Genomic DNA, 19914 nt, shown 5'->3' with positions numbered 1-19914 from the left:
ACCTGATCAACAGAGAATCTAGATTAAGCTGATGGAAAGCACATTGGCTGAGGACATGACAGAAACCAGATCTCTGGGTTTCTCCAAAGTGTGTTACAATAATATCACAGGAAAGAATTATCCTGTGTTCCCATACATTTTTGAAATAATGGGAAAAGAAAACTAAGTTAGTTTCTTTATGAAGGACTTATCATGCCTTTGATGTGATAAATGCTTTGGGAGTCTCCAAGGTGCAGAATTTTCCAGATTCATTTGGCTGTGAAACACTGTTTTCTGGCACCTTCCTTGGGAAATGCTGCTCTAAAACATACCTGGAGAGGAGAGAGGACAGTTCAGGTACTTTAAAACCTCTGGAGGGATGTGGCTCAAAAGTTGAAAAGTGAGACCCACATACCCAACAGGGTCCTGCTCTGGGCACCAAAGTGGGCTAAGAGCATTTTTCAGTTAGGGGCTGGAAACTTTAAAGTAGTGAGAATCTGTGGAAGACACTGACCTTGACCTTGAAGTGAGGGACCAGGATAAAGTTCATACCTGCCTTCTCAAAGAAGGGAGAGGGTAAAAAAGAACTCTAGATTGTCTAATGTTTTCAACTATACCAAATTTAAATGATTGCTACCGTAGTTATTTCCCGGCCTGTAAATGATATACACAGAAGAATACCCTCATGCTAAAACAAAGGTTAATTTTTATATAATATTTTGGGCAAAGATGAATTTTTCAGTGCACAGTGTAAGTGAAAGGAGCAGGTTAGAGCCCAGAATGAAGTCTCAGATAAAGACAGGCAGAATTTCATTCCTGCAGGGACTCAAGGTTCTTAACTAGAGGTCCATGGATATGCATCAGAGCATCAGTGGGTGCATGTGCACACTTCTGCGGTAATGTGTACGACTGCTGGGTTTTTTTGAACAGTGAAAATAGCTTTCATCAAATTCTCAAGTAAGTCTATAATCTCAAAAGCAGTAAGCAATGCCCTGTGGAGGCTCAGGGGAAGAAACTGAGGTTCAGATTGAGGAGCATGCTTGTTTTTATCTTTGGTTGCTGACAATAAGGTTCACCTGAGAGCTGATAGGTAAAATCCACTAGGGAACCTTTACCATTGGTTTGGAGGTTGCCCTGGCCCCTAGACTGAAGGAAGCTTTGAGATATACCTAATAATTTCTATTTTACAGACAGAACTCAGATCCAATTATTCATCGTGATCCACGACTTGAACATTTGTATTAGAGAACCTGAGTCTTGACTCCCATAAGAAATGACTCAGAATTAATTTGTTAAATGTTCCATATATCTAAAACATAAAACAGTAGTGAATTTTATTTTTGAACATGCCATAATCTTGCAGGTTTTTCTCTGTGTCCAGAATCACACTGTGCTTTTACCTTAAGTATCACAAAGATTTTGAAATCAAAGGGTTTTCATTTTACCTTTTAGAAACATAGTATAATTTATCTGCATGACTGCATTTTAATTAGCACTCCCATTGCCTATTTAAATATGCAAAGATATAAAACGAGCCAACCAAATAGGAAGACATATAGCCTAGGTGTTTGCTACTGAGCATTGCCTTGGGATAAACCCCGTACTAGGCTCAAGTTCAATAGTATGAACTGGTTCAAAATAAACCTATTTGTATGCATAATATTTTACAGAAAGGTTAAGCTGCCTTAGCAATTGTTGATAATTATGGATCCTTGCACAGCTCTAAGGATCTCAGAACATTCTTTGGAAGTAAATCAGCCATTCCCACGATTTAAAAACAAATGTGTAAAGTTTTATGGGGGTATTTTTACCCAAGTCTTGAGTGGTTAGGGGATGACCCTTGGAAACCCCAAACCACATCAGTGTTCTACCAGTGTGCATGTTGCTGTGGGCAGGAGGACATGGGGAAAGATACAAACCACAAGAATGGACTTAATTTGGAGGAGGTTTTTAACTCTCTTTATAGCACAGCAAGAGGAGGTGGTTTATCATGGTGTGTGCTGCTATTCTGGGAGCTCCCACTTTTCAAAATTCTAAAGACTGAGCAAGGCTATTCAGTCAGAAATAAAATAGAAGGATTGAGAATTCACCCTTCTGGACCCAATCTTGGAAGACTTGGCTCCCACACCTTTCTAACTAAGACCTCTGTGGGTTTAGTAGATTGGTCCCAAGTTCTTCAGCCTTTTCAGCAGTGGCTATAAGAGGTCAGGTGAGCTTCAGCTCAGGCTAGTGGTCAGCTTGCTATGATTATCCCCCAACAATCAACTCTCAAAATTAGGTTGATAATTGCTTTAAATATTAGTCTATGAGATTTCAAAAAATCTTTGCTCTCTGATAAAATGAAATATTTGTTACATGGCTTGCTAAACTATCAGCAAGTCAACTAAAACCAGGATTTATTGGAATGAAATACTTACACTGTCTTCTTAATTCACATTGTAATCCAAGTCTCTAGAGAAAAAATCATGTAGCTTCTATGTAGCTGTGAAAGAGAACCTGAAGCAAACTTAGAAGTTATAGCTTTGAAGTAACGCCCGTTGTTAAGCAGTTATGGAATGATTTTCTTATGATGTCTCTTTAGGCAGAAAAGTTCATGGAACAGAACTATCTTTTTTTTTTTTTTGTGGAATTCAAAATCACACTTCTTGCAAAGTAGGGCATTTCCAACTTTATACTTAGAGCATTATGGGGTCCATTGAAAATAACTTTTAAGTAAAATCTCAGCTAATAATTGTAGATGTTCAGATATTCTAGGCCCTAGATAAACAGTCAGAGACACTTGAGCTCTGAACTCTTAATGCCTAAACAATGCACCTCCAACTCCATAACTGACATTGCTGATGGCAAGGGCTCCTGAGCTGATGACTTATTTTCCTCTCCCCTTAAATTCCTCATAAAAAGGGGTGGGGTGTGGACAACAAAACAAGGGTGACAAGCCAGAGACTTTATCCATCTTCACCTCACTGCAGACAAATGAGAATGAAAGCACAGACTTCCTGCTCTTTCTCTTTAAACCCATTAAGTCTTCACTGGTTAGCAGGCCTGCTGTTGCTTTTGTGTCGTTCTCCCTTCCCCCATTTGCTTGAAGCTTTGCAAGTCCTACAACTGCTGGGGCCATCATTCTGCCAGAATACAACCCGCACAATGACATGGTGACAATAGGAGAGGGAGGCTGGCAGCAGCTCCTCTGTGCTTCAGAAGGTTTCAATGGGTTTGTGAGGCTGAGGCAGCCACCCTTGCAAAGGTACTGAGGGCTGACAGGTGGAGCAGGTTCTTTCGAGCTGATCTGCAGAAACACATTTTTGCCCTTTTCAAGTCATAGAGCCTGAGTTTAGGAGGCTCTGGCAGAGTTCTCCCTGGTTCCCATGCTTTTGACTTGAATACTATGCACAGTGCTTGGAGACATAGTGCTAAGTTCTACCTTCATTGACTTGCAAGTACCTCTAGGACTTGCTGATGACCAGGACTTGCCCCCACCTCTTTTGATGCTGTGCACCCTTTGCCAACCCCTCTCTCCTCCCTCTCCTACCTCAGTACTCAGTGGTATCTCTCAGCTTGAATTAATGGAGAGAGAAAAGAGTTCTAGGAACCAGATAAAATCTTCCATATGTACCTGTGACGCAATAATTGGTAAGTCTTTGGCTCAAAAATCTTTGTAGCTCTTTATTTCCTATCAACTATATTCCCCTAAGATCTGGGCTGGGTCACCAGTAATTTCTATGATCTAGTGTAAGTTTCTTGGTGTAAGATAACAGAAAAAATGTATACATTGGCCCCTGCCCTTGGTTCCTGGCACAGAGGTCCTAAAACCTTTGTGATTTCCTGAATGATAAGAGGACTAGGAGCATTTTTTGTTCTAATATTTGGTCTTAGACCTCAGTTGTCAACACACAGCTCCCAGATCTCTTACAATTTCCTGGGTAATAATAGTTTCTTTTGTTCTAATAAGGTGACTCCTAGTGGGATGGGGACTTGTCACCAGAAAGACCAACCCATTATTACAAGTTTGGAATTTTTAGCCTCTATTTCCTCCACCTCCTCCATTCTCCAAAGAGGAGAATGAAGGGTTGGGAGTGAAGTTAATGATCAATCACACCTAGGGGATGAAGCCTCCACAAAAATCCCCAAATACTGGGTTCAGAGAGCTTCCAGCTTGGTGAACATTTGGAGGTGCTGGGAAAAATAATACCCCTGAAGTCATGGAAGCTCAGCACCCTTTCCCAAATACCTTGACTTACGCATCTTTTCCATCTGGATATTCATCTATTAATATATCCTTTAATAGTAAACTGGTAAACAGTAAGTAAACTGGTTTCCTGAGTTCTGTGAGCTGCTCTAGCAAATTAATTGAACCTGAAGAGGGGGTGGTGGGAACCTCTAATTTATAGCTGATTAGTCAGAAGCACAGGTAAAAATCTGGCCTGGTGATTGGCGTTTGAAGTGGGAAGGAGAAGCAGTCTTGTGAGACTGAGCCCTTAACTGGTAGGATCTATTAATAATACTAACTCCAGGTAGATAATGTCAGAATTGAATACACTGTAGGACCTCACCTGGTGTTGCAGAATTGCTTGGTGCCCTCCCTCAACCCCTCCTGATACACATACATTCACATACACATACACATACACATACACATACACATACACATAAAAATACACATACACATATCCGGTTCAGAAGTGCTGTAGTGTGGTAGTGATGTGAAGGTAAAGGAGAAACATAGGAACGTAGTGTAGGTCTTCTTTGCACTTACATCCTCTGAGTTTCTTCATCAGTAAAATTAGAGTAATTCAGTGGTTCTCAAAGTGTGGTCTACTGACCAGCAGCATCAGCATTGTCTGGGAACTTGTTAGAAATGCAAATTCTCAACCCCCAACTGGGACTTCCTGACTCAGACCCACTGAGTTGGCCCAACACTGCATCATTTTCACAAGCCCTCCAGGAGATATCAATGCAATGCATAATTGACTTTGAGAGCCCCTGGACTGTATTTCTAGCATTGGCATTTGTGTGACTGCTAGATTCTGCTTATCAAGCCAGTTCAACCCTAACCCCACAAACTCATGCTAACATTTCCAAAGAGACTTTGTATGTCAGCTGTGAGCATCCTTGTAGACCTATAAATGAAGAATTATAATCATGGGATGAACTATAGGAAGGTGAACTATCTTGGCAGGTTAAAAGCCTTTCCATTCAGAAGTCTATATCCCTCTTAGTCAAACTGAAATGATTTCCCAGGACAGTGATACATGCTTGATTCCTGTTGGACTGTTCTAGGCAATACAGACTTGGATGTGCACACTTGCTTGCTTCTAAGAAGAGAACGGAAGGCAAGGAATCAGTTCTTTGTTTGATAAAGATGCCTCAAGAACACTAATAAATGTGTGCAGTTTCACCTGTTAAAGTAACTGCTATGTTACATCTTAAGACTAAGCAGACAGGCCCTTCTGAAATAGATATCAGCGTTATTATAATGAAGTTCTTACCACAGGCCCCATTGCATACCCAATTTCTCCTGCCTCTTACGCACCCTCCCTCATCCCCTCCTCCTTGTGCATGTGTAACTTTTCTCATCTTTTGGGACTGAGCCAGGCATCAGTATGTTCTGGGATGCTCTCCCTGAACTTCCACCACTGGATTAGGAGCCCCTCTGCAGTGTCCCCTTGCTTACCTGTATCATAGCTGTCAACACAGTGTGTCATAATTGCTACTTGACGCATCCATTTCCCCACTTAGCAGATCTCTGTGAGGACAGGGACCATTTCCTTCTTCACTCATTTCATCTTCAAGGACTAGAATGGTGTCTGGCAATAGGAGAGCTTCAGTAATTATTTATTTATGGAGAGTGACTCTATGTCTCTAAGGACCCTCCATTAGACTATTTTTGTTTCTTCTCTTCACCCATTTGCTTAGGCATCCATCTATTTCCCAAATAGTAGACATTGCCCAAAGGTAGACTGTGGTGCTGGCTGTGTTTGGAGATTCAGAAAGGTGCTCATTGCATCCTCTCCTCAAAGACCTGATGATCCAGTGGCTTCCCTCGCCTGTTTTTTTTTTTTTTTTTTTTTTTTCTTGTTTGTGCACCTCAGGTGCAGAAGGCCAGTTCATGGCACACCATACTCATTGATCTCTTCAAGGCTATTCTCTTGAATGAGTGATTGTTTTCCTTTTTTTCTTTCTCCACCCCAATGTTTGTCCTCTCTGTAGAAACCCAGTTTAATATATTTGTCTGTATCAGTTTATTAGTCTGTGTTCTTGTAAAACACGTATTTCTGTGTTGTGAACATGTGTTTTAAGTTTACATAAATGGTACATAAGAAACCCCATTCTACTTCTTTTCCACTCTGTATGCTAACAGGTTCCCGAGTTTTGTGTACAGCAGTCCTGTTTTACTCATTTATTCTCACAGTGATGAGCAGGTGACTGCCTCCTACTCCCCATTACTACAAATGCTGGATGAACATCCTCAAACTCCCTCCCGCCTCGTTGACTGATGGGAGACTGCCTAAGAGTCCGAGGTACACACAGGACTCAGGGGCAAGCGTGCTGGGTCACAACAGATATATGTCTTTACATTGGGTGAGTACTGCCAGACTCTCAGAATGAGATCTTGTAGGTTGGCAGGAGTTCCTCAGGTATACTTTAGATTGTAGTTCCTTGTCAGTTTTGACATTGCAAATTTCTTCTTCCAATATGTTTTTAACTCTGTTCATGGTGTCCTTTGTGTGTGTGTTTCTTAAATTGTCCTTAGCATGCCACTTATGAGCACAGACTGGTGTCTTTCCATCCCTCTCCATCCCACCCTTACCTTGCCCCTATCTCATTCCAGGGGCAACTACCTCAATTATTACACACATTTGAGGTGTCTTATACTTAATATGTGTCTACCTATCCCACCTGCCGCTTAACAGAGCTTCTTGAGAGAGGAACAGAGTCATGTTCATTAAGTATCACCAATAGAATCTCAGACACATGTGTTTAACATGAGGGAAATCTGTTTTCTCACTCTTAAATATAATCTTCTGATAGCCCAGATCTTGAAGCTTTTAAAATATCAACTAACTAATCTGATGAGTAAATTCATGCTGTTGTGTTACTAGTTTAGTGTGGAAATCTTCCATATGATATTCACATCTCAGAAGAAATTTCTGGAAACAAAGAATTCATAGCAATCTAGAGGGGTGATTATAATAATGGAATTTACATGTAGCAGGAAAGCAGCTAGAAAGGATTAAGGATATTTGGGGTAAGGCAGTCCTTCCAATGCCACTCAAATGACCTTATCTGTGTAAATATCAATATTTAGGAATGTGTGGGGTATATTCACAGAGTTAGCATTTCCTCCCAGGCTTTATACTTTACAGGTTTCTCTATAATGTGGACAGATAAGGATATAGCACATGGAATTTCTGAGTAGCTATTTTGATTTGATTCAAACTTTATCATAGCAGTACAGTGATACTTTTACCCCGAATAAGATGTATTTGATGATATACTTTGTTGCCAGAGTAGGTAGAAATAATACAGGAGGCATAGGAACATTTCTCCCAAGAAGAGTCCTTTCTTAGGATCCTCAGGGGGGGCTTTCTTTCCTGACCTTTCTTCCCGCCCTGAATGTCCATGTAAGGGTCCTGGCTCCACACATGCAGAGGTCAGACAGACAAGCCCAGAGACCGAGTGCTTATTTGTGCGGCCACTGGGTATCCAGACAACAATCTCCTTCCATTTTGCTCTTCTATTTCTTTTTGCATGCTTGTTTCATTTTCCTCTTTCTTTCCACAGGATGAGTTCGTTGTTACCTCAGTTCACATGGCAGAAAATATAGCCACAGCCTGATGTTCACCCCTTAATTCCTATTCCAAAGTCCTGGGGTCTGGAAATTGAGATTCTCACTGGTCTAGAATGAGTCTGGCACTTATGCTCGTCCCAGTCAACTTAGCTGAGGCTAAATAATCACTGTGAACATACGTGGCTACTGGGAGCTCCCTGGAACCAAGGCAGAAGGGTGGAGGTGTTAAGGGCAGAAAGAAAATATTGAGGACCAGCTATAATGATAAGAAATACTAGTCATGCTCTGTTAACTATGATGGTTCTGTTCTGATCAAAGAAAGTATATTCTAACCTGATTGAGAGTTGTACAACCTGGGACATGGGAGCTAACATCGAAATGCAGTCCATCCTCCTTTCCTCAGAACTGCCTATCATTATGGAAAGATTTACAACCTTGTGGCTGAAATAACCTACTCCCAGAGGCACCTCCAGCCCTATTACCTGTAATCTGGTCTCAAGGTGCAACTCCCCCCCCCGCATGACTTGTAACTTGTAATGATTATCCGAAGCCTACTTTCCCCATTCCTACTTTCCTACATAATCTTTGTCCTTCTACCCATATAAGCAACTGGCTTATGGGGAGAGGCAGAGCAGATTTTTGTGGCTGACCTGCTGCTCTCCCATTCTGCCAGCATTATTGGACTAAACACTCATACGTGATTCAACCTTGTCTCTGCTTAGTTCAAGGAGTGTCAGGCAGCTGGACCCTTTGGTTGTCCAATTATAGAAGTAGTTCCAGAAAAGAACCCTGGATATACAATCTATAAGTAGGTGTCTGCTATCACAGCCATCTTTATATAAACAAAGGCTTTCTGGGTACTGACCTTCACTTTTGAGAAATAACCAATTCATTTTCATCCCAACATACACACAGAAAGGAAGAAAGGTAGGAAGAGAAGGTAGGAGGGAGGGAGCAAGAGAAGAAAGAACAGACTGTTGTGGGGTCGAACCCTGGGTTCAAAATAAGACCACCGGGAGCTGATGATTAATTAAAAAAAGCAGGCAAGGATTTATTGAAATAAAAACTGTCCAGGACAGCCACAAGAGCACCACACACAGGTGGTCTCCACACGACTGCACTGTTCCAGGTGTAGGCAAGTCTTTTAAAGGCCTAAACCACAAGAATTTTCCTTTGTTCCTGAATCTTAAAGACTAAATTCTAAAGACTGGGGACAGCCCACAGGGTTGGTTCCCAGTCACATCCTGCTGGACATTGAAATGTGGACCTATCTTGTGGTAGCCGATAACACAGAAGCAGAGCTCAGCAGTTAGTCTCTAAAGGTTCTCCACAGTTTCTATCCGTGAAGCTACTGAGTCAGTGGGAATCAATCTCCTGTGGTCCTGGTCCCAGGCAAGGGAAAATTGCCTTAGCCTCCAGGTCTCCACCTGGAAGCTGAGGTAAGTATTCTGTGTTTAATCAAGCAGGAGCCAGACTTAGCAGGGTTAAAATTCAAACAACAGTTTTTACCAAAGTATGGTTGCCACCATATTTCAAGACCTAACACACATTTCTGTTTCACATGGTCGGTACATGTGTGTGCCTATATACAGAAAGGCATGTTGTCAGAAACACTAAAGTTCAAACATATGCTCTCCTGGGGATCCAGCATGTGAGCTTTTCAATACACACACAAAAATTTCCCCAGGAAAGCAAATAATGTCAGGTTTTAGGAAAGAGCAGAGATCTGTTATGATAATAGTGTTCAACAAGTATATTATTTTGGGCTCAAAGTAAATGCCTGGGGGGAGGGGAAGATGCTAAAATGCCTTGATTGGGGTTTTAATGAGAAATTTTTGTCTTCTATTCCACCCTCCACTCCCGTTCTCCACCCCCAGGTATTTCCTCCAGCCATCAGTCTAGAGCCCTGTGTTGGGGAAAACTGAGAGAATGTTAGCAATTCAACTCAACCAATTAATTTGGGCACTTTCTGCATCCTGCTCAGCAGGGCCTCCCCCTTGCCGGCTGCTGAAAACTTAACAGTGCTCCTCTCCATTGTGAATGTGTAATGGTGTGTTTACAAATCCTTGGGGCTACAATATCCGCTCCTCAGGCACAATTTACAGAGGCTAGAGCAGGTCTCCTCCTCACATTCGGATGTCAGTAAATTCTTATGTGACAGTAAAATGCGAAACAGGAATCCCCTCTTCAAAGAGAAAAAGCCAAACCCTGGGGACACAGGAAACATTCAGCTCCAATGACTTAACTTAGGTAGACACTGCCCCTGCCCTGGTTCCTCTCTGCTGAGGTTGCCATCACAAGCTTGGTCCCATTTTAGAAATTGAGGTGGCCCATTAGTTGAATACCGTATTTTCCGGCATATAAGACGATCCCCTAATTTTACAGTTAAAACATAGGTTTAGGCCTATATTCACTATATAAGACTATCCCCCACTTCTGAGGCAACACCAGTTCTTTTTTTAATTAAATATTTAATGAATGACATTTTTCGAACATACCGTAATATACCGTACATTGATACGATAAATGGAAGGTCTCTTCACAAATAGCAATGCCATGAACTTGACCGAGAAACAAGAAATTCAAAAGAGAACATTAACAATGATGGCATCATCTGGAAAGAAAATTACATGAAGAACTTGCAGAAAATGCTTGTTTGTGACTGACTGGGATGATAAGAGGTTTTTCTAGGCAGAGGAGCATTGTGAACTTAATTTCCTTCAAAATCCTCATCATGTTCTTCTTCTGACATCATAAGTTCATCAATGACCTCTTGTGGTACATTTGTAAGACAGTCATCATATGGATCAAATTCCGAATCAGATGGTGTGGCTTCAGCTTCGGCTTCCCCTTCATCTTGCCACAAGAAGTCATCCTCCATACCGTCCAAAGAATTTGATATGCCACACTTCTTGAAATACCTGATTACTGTTTCTTCAGTATTATCATTCCAGGCTTTTATGACAAAGTTACACAAAACATCCAATTGTGGCACACGCATGTTTCCTCCTTTTGTGAATAACTTTTTGCCGCTAACCATCCACTCATTCCACTGTTCTCTAATGCGATCTTTAAATAGCTTGTTTAGGCACACATTCAGTGGCTGTACCAATGATATCAATCCTCCAGGAATAACTACCGCATCTGTGTTTATTCTTGCCAGCCTGTTCTTTGTGCTGGTACTTAAATGAGCCCTGAACATATCCCACACCAGTAGGCTACGTTCTTGAGGAAGTCCACCTGGTCGCCTACTCCATACATTATCAAGCCATAGCTTTACCCCTTCTTCATCCATCCATCCTTTTTCATTCACATGTACAAAAATTCCAACAGGAAACTTGATTTTCAGCATTGTTTTTCTTTTAAAAATAATCATTGGTCTTAGTTTGGCACCATCAGCTGTACGTGCTAGTACCACTGTAAAACTGGACTTCTCATGTCCTGTTGCTTTAATTAACACTGTTTTTGCACCTTTTGGATTAGCAGTTTTATTTCCAACCATATCGAAATTCATAGGAGTTTCATCCATATTTCCAATCTGACTTAATGCATAGCCATGTTTCTTGCGCTGTTGTATTACATATCGATGGAAAAGACTTACTTTGCCATCAAAATCTGCAGGTAATTTTTGTGCAATTTTGGTCTTTTGCCTCAGTACCAGATTGTGCCTTTCCAAGAACCTAGTACTCCAGGATACAGTGGCCTTAAATCCTTTGCTGTTATCTGGATTAGATTTGGCCCACTGAAGTGCAAACATACGTATTTTGTTTCTTGTCACTACATAACCATTTTGACGATGCTCAAGAACCATGTCTGCTACATGCTTTTCGAGTTCTGGCCAATACGGGGTGCCTCTTCTTAATGCACACTTACTCCTTGGCATACTCTTTAAAGCATCTTCATTTGCTTTCCAGTCTCGGACCATCTTTTCTGTTATTCCATATTGTCTTGCTGCAGCACAGTTATTGTGTTCCTTGGCAAAGTTTACAACTTTCAGTTTGAAACTGGCTTCAAATTTCCTTCTTCTTGCTGGAGCCATGATGGGTTCTTTTTTACCAGCCATTTGTTGTACACCCACTAATCTTTTAGGCCAGGGTTATACAGTACTGTAGCTTCAGCTACACACAGAATATTCTATTACGGTACCTTTTAACTCACAGTATGTGTCCTGATACAGCAGCTTTGGCTACACAGAACGTTCCTGTGCTGCAACTGTATGTACCACGGTGGGCCAATCACAACAAGCAAAGGTTCAAAGCTTTTTACTAGAACACAGTGTAGCTTCGGGTACAGAACATGTATAATTTGCATGCATAAAAAGCCTGCTTGGATTGGCTGAGTTAGAGAGGCGGTCCGAGCAGCCTTGCAGTGATTGGTGAGGGATTGAGTTGGAAAATTTGTTTAGTGGCATATCCAGACGATTTTTGGGATTGAGTTGGAAAATTTGTTTAGCGGCATATTGAGACGTTTTTTAGAATATACTCAGCATATAAGACAACCCCTGATTTTCGGTTGACTTTTTTTTTGTTTCAAAAGTCGTCTTATTGAGAGCTACTAATGCTGGATCTCCTGGGAAGTGGGGGGGCAGAAGGGGGGTGGGGGGAAACCAGGAGAAATCAACCAGGTGGAGATCCTTTCTGTGGAGCTCACAGTCCAGTGTTGGAGCCCAAGGGCAAAGGTGAAGTGTGAACAGATTTAAGGGAAGATGTGAGGCTATGGATAATTAATTACCAAATAAGTATCACTAATAGTGAGTGCTGTTTTTAGCCACAGTTCAGTATGAAAGAGAATTGGATTTTTATTATTTATTTATTTATTTATTTATTTATTGCCTATTTGGGTGTGTTTGCTTGGGAGCAACATAGTGATTGAGAAAGTAGGGAAATTTGTTGTGAAATCATGGATATATAAAAGGCCCTGCAGGATTCGGTTTCAAAAAAATCAGCTGAATTTCACTGTAAACTGTACAATTAGTTTTGTCACTAACTCGGTGATTCTCAAACCAGGGGTGCTTTAGAGTATGGAGGGTTGGGAGTCTGGTTAAAAGAGGAGAAAAGTGTGACTGAAGGCACAGGAGCAGGAAACAGCTCTGAGAGTGAATGAAGCTGACGTCTTCTGCAAGTGAGCTGGTCACCTGGTTTAGAGTGATCCCAGCTCACAAGCAAATACCTCGGAATTTGGTAAATCTGTCAACAATCAAATTCCCTTACAACTAAACCTCGTTTTGATGCCTTGGCCCTGAAATGTTCGGTATTTTCACCACTGGCCCTGTACACCTGTAGAAGTTTGTCCAGGGAACAGGCAGTCTTCCCTAGTTTGACCTGGTATGGCAAAGAGAAAGGAAGTTTGGGGTCCCATAGTTTTCATAGTGTTACTAGTATCAGGAGAGGGATTCTGGTAAGTTAAATTGCTTCTGTTTGTTAACACAAACCCCACCTATCAGACCACTCTTTGGCATCAAAACAAACCAGGAAACTTAATGGGAGCTGGTGCTGTGCATTGAGGATGCTGGGAAGAGAGTCTTTGATAGGTGCTATGATGATGGCTGTGATATGGAAGCCCAGGAAAGAGTAAAAGGCCCCATCACACTATCATGCCAGAATTAATTATTTTGAAAGGGTGACGGTCAAAGTGACATTTACTATAGGGATGTCTTTCTTCACACAAAATAACACTGTGATGTCCCTAAGGAAAATCAGTGCTTGACTTGGCAAGGCATTCCTTGCGATTACTAAGGAAACAAGTTGGGTGTTGGCAAGTGTTTTTTGGTGCAGATGAATATATTATATTGCAATTGGGCACCTAGTTTTGTTCAGACCTGGAACTCATCCCTGACCCTGCTTCCATCCCAACATTTATTATTTTCAGCTGAAGTTGTTCATTTGCAAGAAACTAGAAGAATCAAAGTGATAGAACCCTTCTTTGGTTGAGTGGTGGAAGTTGCAGAGAGAAGGAGTGGCTGTCCACCTTGGGAGACTTGAACAGAGAGGACTGTGGGAAAGGAGGGGGTTGGAGAGAGGGAAAAATGTGAGAGGAGCTTTTTTCCAGATGGGGTATGCTCCTTGCGGAGGCTCAGCTCAGGAAAACAGCTTTCCCTTCTTGGTAAGAAGGAACAATTAAGTTAAACAAAGTTACAATGTCAGTTCCTGCTGCGCTTTTTGGTCTTCTCACATTTAAGTCATCCAGAAAATGTAATAATAAATAAGATGCCATTTTAATGGTAACAAACAACATAGTATTTAGGAGTTGATTTAACCGAGATTACATCAGACCTCCATGGGGAAAAGCTTTAAAATTTTAATAAAAGACATAGAAAATGATTTCAATAAATGTCATGTTCTTGGATGAACAATTTAATATTAAGATTGCAATTCTCCCAAGTTAATATATTATCTCTGTGTATTCTCAATTAAAAATTCCAGTTGGCTTTTTTTCCCCTCAGGAACTCAATAAATTTATGAAAGAATAGAGATTCACAAATAGTTAAGTGCATATTAAGAAAAACATATAAAATAAAACAAAAATAAAAAGAAACAAAATAAAACAAAAAATAAAAGCGTAAGACTTACCTATTTGAATATTAAAACATACCACAAAACCATGGTGACACAAATAGTATTTAGAAACAGACATATAGACCAGATGGAATAGAATACAAAGCTCAAAGATAGACTGGAGCTGCTCAAGTGGGAGAAGATATTGGCAATGTCTAATACTGACAGAGGATTGATATATAGAATATGCAAAGAAGGTCTGCAGACCAACTCCAATAGTATAATAGAACACATAAACGATAGAAACAGGCATTTCAGGAAGGAGAAAAACCTAAAAGGCAATAACCATATAAAGAAATGCTCATATGTACTTACAACCAGAGAAATGTAATAAGAACAATGAAATTTTGCTTTATACCAATTTAGACTGGAAAAAAAAATTACAAAATTATAAGATGTCTATTGATGATGGAGAATTGGCTTGGGTAGCATCTCTCACGCCCTACGAACTGAGTTGAGATGAGTATAACTATTTTCATGAGTAATCTGATACTACTTATGTAAAATAGATATCTGCATAAATTGTAACCTAGATATTCTATGATTAAGTCTATATCCCCAAGAAAATTTCACACTGGTCTGGATAGGGAAATATATAAGAATGTTTTATTAATATGCTGACATACTATTGTGTTGACCAAGAAAGTATTTGTCTATCATCAGGAGAATTGCCAGGTAAAATGTGGTAGAAATACACCATTTATTTAAGTGCTCTACAGTAATTGGAAGCAATAGATTAAATGTACATTAACTACATGGATTCTCTTAAAAGCATAATGCTGATTGAAAAAATTAAGAATAAAATGTGCAACAAACCATTTCTGCATGTTAAAAATACCCATCAAAGAGCAATAAACACTGTGCAAGAAAACATATAGATGAAAAGATGGATATAAACACATTAGAATAATTGCCTATGGGGAAGACTTAATGGAGTAACAAATGAAGACAAAGGAGATAGATAAAACAAAAAAACAGAGAGACAGACAGACAAAAGAAGGGCCTAAAGATGATAGTGTGCCCAGGGCTATCAAGTATGATTAGATCCATCAGTGCTTGTTCTATAGCTAAGGTTAAAGAAAGGATTAACTGACCCACCACTAAGGAGTTCCTTACTCATCAGAATTGGGTGATGAAGACCAATAAGTCAGGAAGTATCTGAGGATTGATGTCCTCCACCACAGGCATTTTTGGAGATAAAGAGAGAGAATAATCTGGGAAGGGGCTGACACCAGACTGGCCATGAATCCATGGGTGGAATCACCAGGGGTTGGAGCAATAGTGAGAAAAATTTCCTCCAAGCATGAGGGGCAGTAAGAGTGAATTCCTTATCTTTGAGGCAGAGACAAGGCCACTCTTGCATGCTAAGTTTTTTTTTTTTTTTAAAACATATATTTTATTGATTTTTTACAGAAAGGAATACAGAGTAGAGAGTTAGAAACATCGATAAGAGAGAATCATAGATCAGCTGCATCCTGCACACCTCCTACTGGGGATGTGCTTGCAACCAACGTACATGCCCTTGACTGGAATCAAACCCAGGACCTTTCAGTCCGAAGGCCGATGCTCTATTCACTGAGCCAAACCGGTTTGGGCGCATGCTAAGTTTTTAAAAATCAGTTTATAGAGAAAAGAGCAGAAAGTGTGAATCCCTGGTGGGGGGTATTGAGTAGAGGCAACTAAGCAGACACAGGAGGGCACTGAGAGATAGGGTGTGGTGTGGCGACCACCATTGACAGAGGAATGATCCACAGAGAAGAAGGAAATGAAAGCATCTAAGGGCTGGCTACTATGCTGTAGTTACTGAGCATGTGGACATGGTCCCTCCATGCACTGGAGTTCTTTGCGCTGCTTTCACTTTTCTGTCACACAAGATGTGAGTAATTCCTAATAGACGTGACCTGAGAAACACCCTGACTGGACACTCTACAGGCCCATCTGACAGCAGGACTCTGTTCATGGGGCCCCCTGTCCCAGGAGAGGATCACTAAGAGGAACACAGCAAACACTCACTGCCTAAGGCAGTGGTTCTCAATCTTCCTAATGCCTCGACCCTTTAATACAGTTCCTCATGTTGTGAGGACCATCAACCATAAAATTATTTTTGTTGCTATTTCGTAACTGTAATTTTGCTATTGTTAATGAATCATAACAGGTTGAGAACCGCTAGCAGGGTTGCCTAAGACCATCGAAAAACACAGATATTTACATTATGTATTAAAGGTCGAGGCATTAGAAAGGTTGAGAACCACTGGTCTAAGGAATTATGTTTTCTCATGCACCCCTTCCTGTGTATATTCCTGGATTTTGTGAAGGCCTCAGTCTCCTTACGGCTATTTTTCATGCACATTTGTTTTGTTAATCTTACCTGAGGATATTTGCCTATTGATTTTTTAGAGAGAGTGGAAGGGAAGGGGAAAGAAAGAAAGAAACATCGATGTGAGAAAGATACATCAATTGGTTGTCTCCAGCATGTGCCTTGACCAGGGCAGGGTTGGGATTGGGTGGGGTGGAGTTGGGGGGATGGAGCCTGCAATTGAGGTACATATCCTTAATTGAGATGGAACTTGGGACTCTTCAGTCCTCAGGGTGATCCTCTAGCCACTGAGCCAAACCAGCTATGGCTCCTTATGGCTACTTGTAACCTTCTCCCAGGCTCCCCATCTGCTCAGCAAGCCTTCTCCTTTCTTTCCCTGCAGGGTAGCCACCCGCCCACCATTCCTCAGCATTCAACTCTTCCAGAATTCTCTGCTCTTCTCTAATCCTCCAACTCTGCCAACCTACTTCCTTTTCTTATACATTCACATTGTACTGCAGTTTGTGAGGAAGATGACAATGTTGATTCAATTACAATAACATCCTTCATGATGCTTTTGACCTTGGGAAAGCTTGGAAAACAAGGCTCATGACCTGTGTTGTCTAGAGCTGAAATCTCCAGAATGTGTGAAAGGGCCAGCTAAAGGGGAACATAGTGTGGAAACTATCTCGGCTTGGGCTCCGTCTGTCCTTCCGTTTCTGCCCTACCAACTCTCACCTTGCTATCTTCAGTGAAACATAACTGTGTTGTCAAGTGCAGGAGTTCTGTGTGTCCGAGTGTACCCAGACTTTGTGTATTTTTTGTGACTCCATGTTTCAAAAACATTTCATTTTGGTAACAAAGAGGCTTGTTTTTGCTAGGAGGTTTCGAAAATATATCACTGATGGAGACAAGCTCCACCAAATGCCCTCTTGTTTTTGCCGATGTGAATCAGCATGACCTTTTCACCCTCTTCAAGAGGATATTTATAAGAACCAGACACAGCGCACATGTTAGAGAGATAACGTGAGAGGAGGCCAAGCACAGCTGGAAAGAGGCAGAAAGCACTGCTCTCTCTATGATGTTTGTGAAAAACCTCCTGTAGCTGTTATATTTTTCTAGCGGATCTTTGAAAGAAAGGGTGTCGTCTGCCTAGTGTACACACACACACACACACACACACACACACACACACACTCACTTTCCTGGCAGAAGTCAGAAGCAGAATGCCATGATCTGTAGAAGGAAGGAAGTGGAGATCTGTTGTGCCTGGTTAAGGCGGGGGTTATTTTTAGCAGCTGGAGGAAGGTGACCTGGAGAAACGGGCTGGTTGTGGGGGAGGAAGATTAGATTCTGCCAGAGCAAAGTACCACAGACTCGGATCAAGAAACAGGTATCTAGCACTGACAGGTGTGAGCATCATCCTGTGCAGCGAAAAGTCGCTGGTTCAATTCCTGGTGAGGACACATGCCCAGGTTTCTGGTTTAGTTTGAAAGTGGGTGGGGGCAGCTGGGTGATTGATGTTTCCTCTCTCTCTTCTTCTCCCTTCCTCTCTCTAAAATCAGTGCGCCGCGCACACACACACACACACACACACACACACACACACACGATATCTATTTCTCATCTGGAGGCTGGCAGTCCAAGATCAAGATGCCAACAATTGGGGTTCTGGTTGCTGAGAGCTTTCTTCTTGGTTTGTAGATAGATGGCTGCCTTCTAGCTGTGTCCTAACATGGTCTTTCCTTGGTGGTCAAGGAATGGGAAGGGGGATGAGAGGAGAGAGAGAGAGAGAGAGAGAGAGAGAGAGAGAGAGAGAGAGAGAGAGAGAGAGACTTTCTTTTTTATAAAACCACTAATTCCATTATGAGAGTCCCAAACTCATTATCTAATTTAAACCCAATTATATCCCCAAAGCCTCTCCTTCAAGTATTATCACACTGCAGGTTAGGCCTTTAACATAGAATTTGAAGAATCACATTCACCCCATATTACCCTGTTAGCTGGGACCTTCTCAATGCCCCTCCTGCCTGTAGCTGCTCCTGCTGGGTCAGGTCCAGCCTCAGGAAACTCCCCTTCCTGGCATGGCCAGCATCCTAGGGGAGGGTGATAGTCACATGAACTGAACGGAGAGGCAGGCAGAAGTACTTTCTAAGAAAGCTAGCTCAAGGGCTCTGCTGTTCTACAAAAATGTACTGGCCTTTGATTTTGAACCAAATCAGCAAGTACTGGAGTTTTCTAGTTGGCCAGCATCCACTCCTCCCAATTGCACTTAAACATTTTTAAAATAAAGCTTTTAATGATATTAATTTAATATCTAATATAATGTAATATGTACCTGTAATATGGACTTTAAGTTTCATGTCATTTGGATTTTCAAAATTTAACTTTTTCATCACATTCAAGTAATTTTCTTGACGTCATGTGGAAAACTCACCTATTCATTTAAGTAAATCCCTATTTCTTTTGTATCTCTCTTTTCCCTTTCCCTGGCGGTAGAAAACATTGTGTAGAATAGGCCCATTTTGTTGGAAGCTATTTCATTTTCATTTTCTCTTTAGAGTATATTTGAAAAACACAAACACTGGACTGTGCTTACAGCGACAGTTGCTTCTTGTAGCCTCTAGTTTTGCAGAAGAAGAGAAGGAGGGGACGCCTGCTCATGGAGAGACGCTGGGGCACAAATTGGTGGTGAAGGAGCCAGCGTGGCTCCTTTGTGGCTCAGGGCTGGGTAACCAGCACATCGTCAGCTGATTGCCTCTCTGTTAGGTGCTCACCCCTCTGCGGCTGGCTGAGGTGAGGAGGGGAAGAAGGCCTGCAGCATGAAGAGTTCATTTCCTTAGCAGCTGGATAAAAAGTCTCTTTGCTTTATTTTTCTCTTCTTTTTTTCTTGGATTCATCTAAAAGTTCCAAGAGGATTGTGAATGAGTGTCCACCGTAACTTCAGACCATATCCCGGTAGCTTGAACTTGAGAAGCCAAACTTCACCATCTCTAAAGACAAAGTGGGTGAGTGAGCGAGGCTGTCCACGCTTCTCCCACCAACAGGGTTCTGTGAAACAGGCAGGAAGGTCTTTGCGGCTATCAATGCCTCATTTGCTTTAAGAAGACACAGGGATTTGTGGTTTTTGAAAACAAATTCAATTAACACCCTTTTCTTTGGCGGTATCCTTTTTTTTCTTTTCCTTCAAAAGTCACTCACCCATCAATTTAACCCAGATTCTTCCATAGAGGCAGACGGGAGTTTCCCCTCAGCCCTGTTCTGCTGCATGGTGAAAGAGGTAGTAAAGTAAGCCT

This window comes from Pipistrellus kuhlii, unplaced genomic scaffold (assembly GCF_014108245.1).
Source record: "Pipistrellus kuhlii isolate mPipKuh1 unplaced genomic scaffold, mPipKuh1.p scaffold_m20_p_2, whole genome shotgun sequence".
In the NCBI taxonomy this organism is placed as follows: domain Eukaryota; kingdom Metazoa; phylum Chordata; class Mammalia; order Chiroptera; family Vespertilionidae; genus Pipistrellus; species Pipistrellus kuhlii.
Note: the sequence above shows the minus strand (reverse complement) of the source record.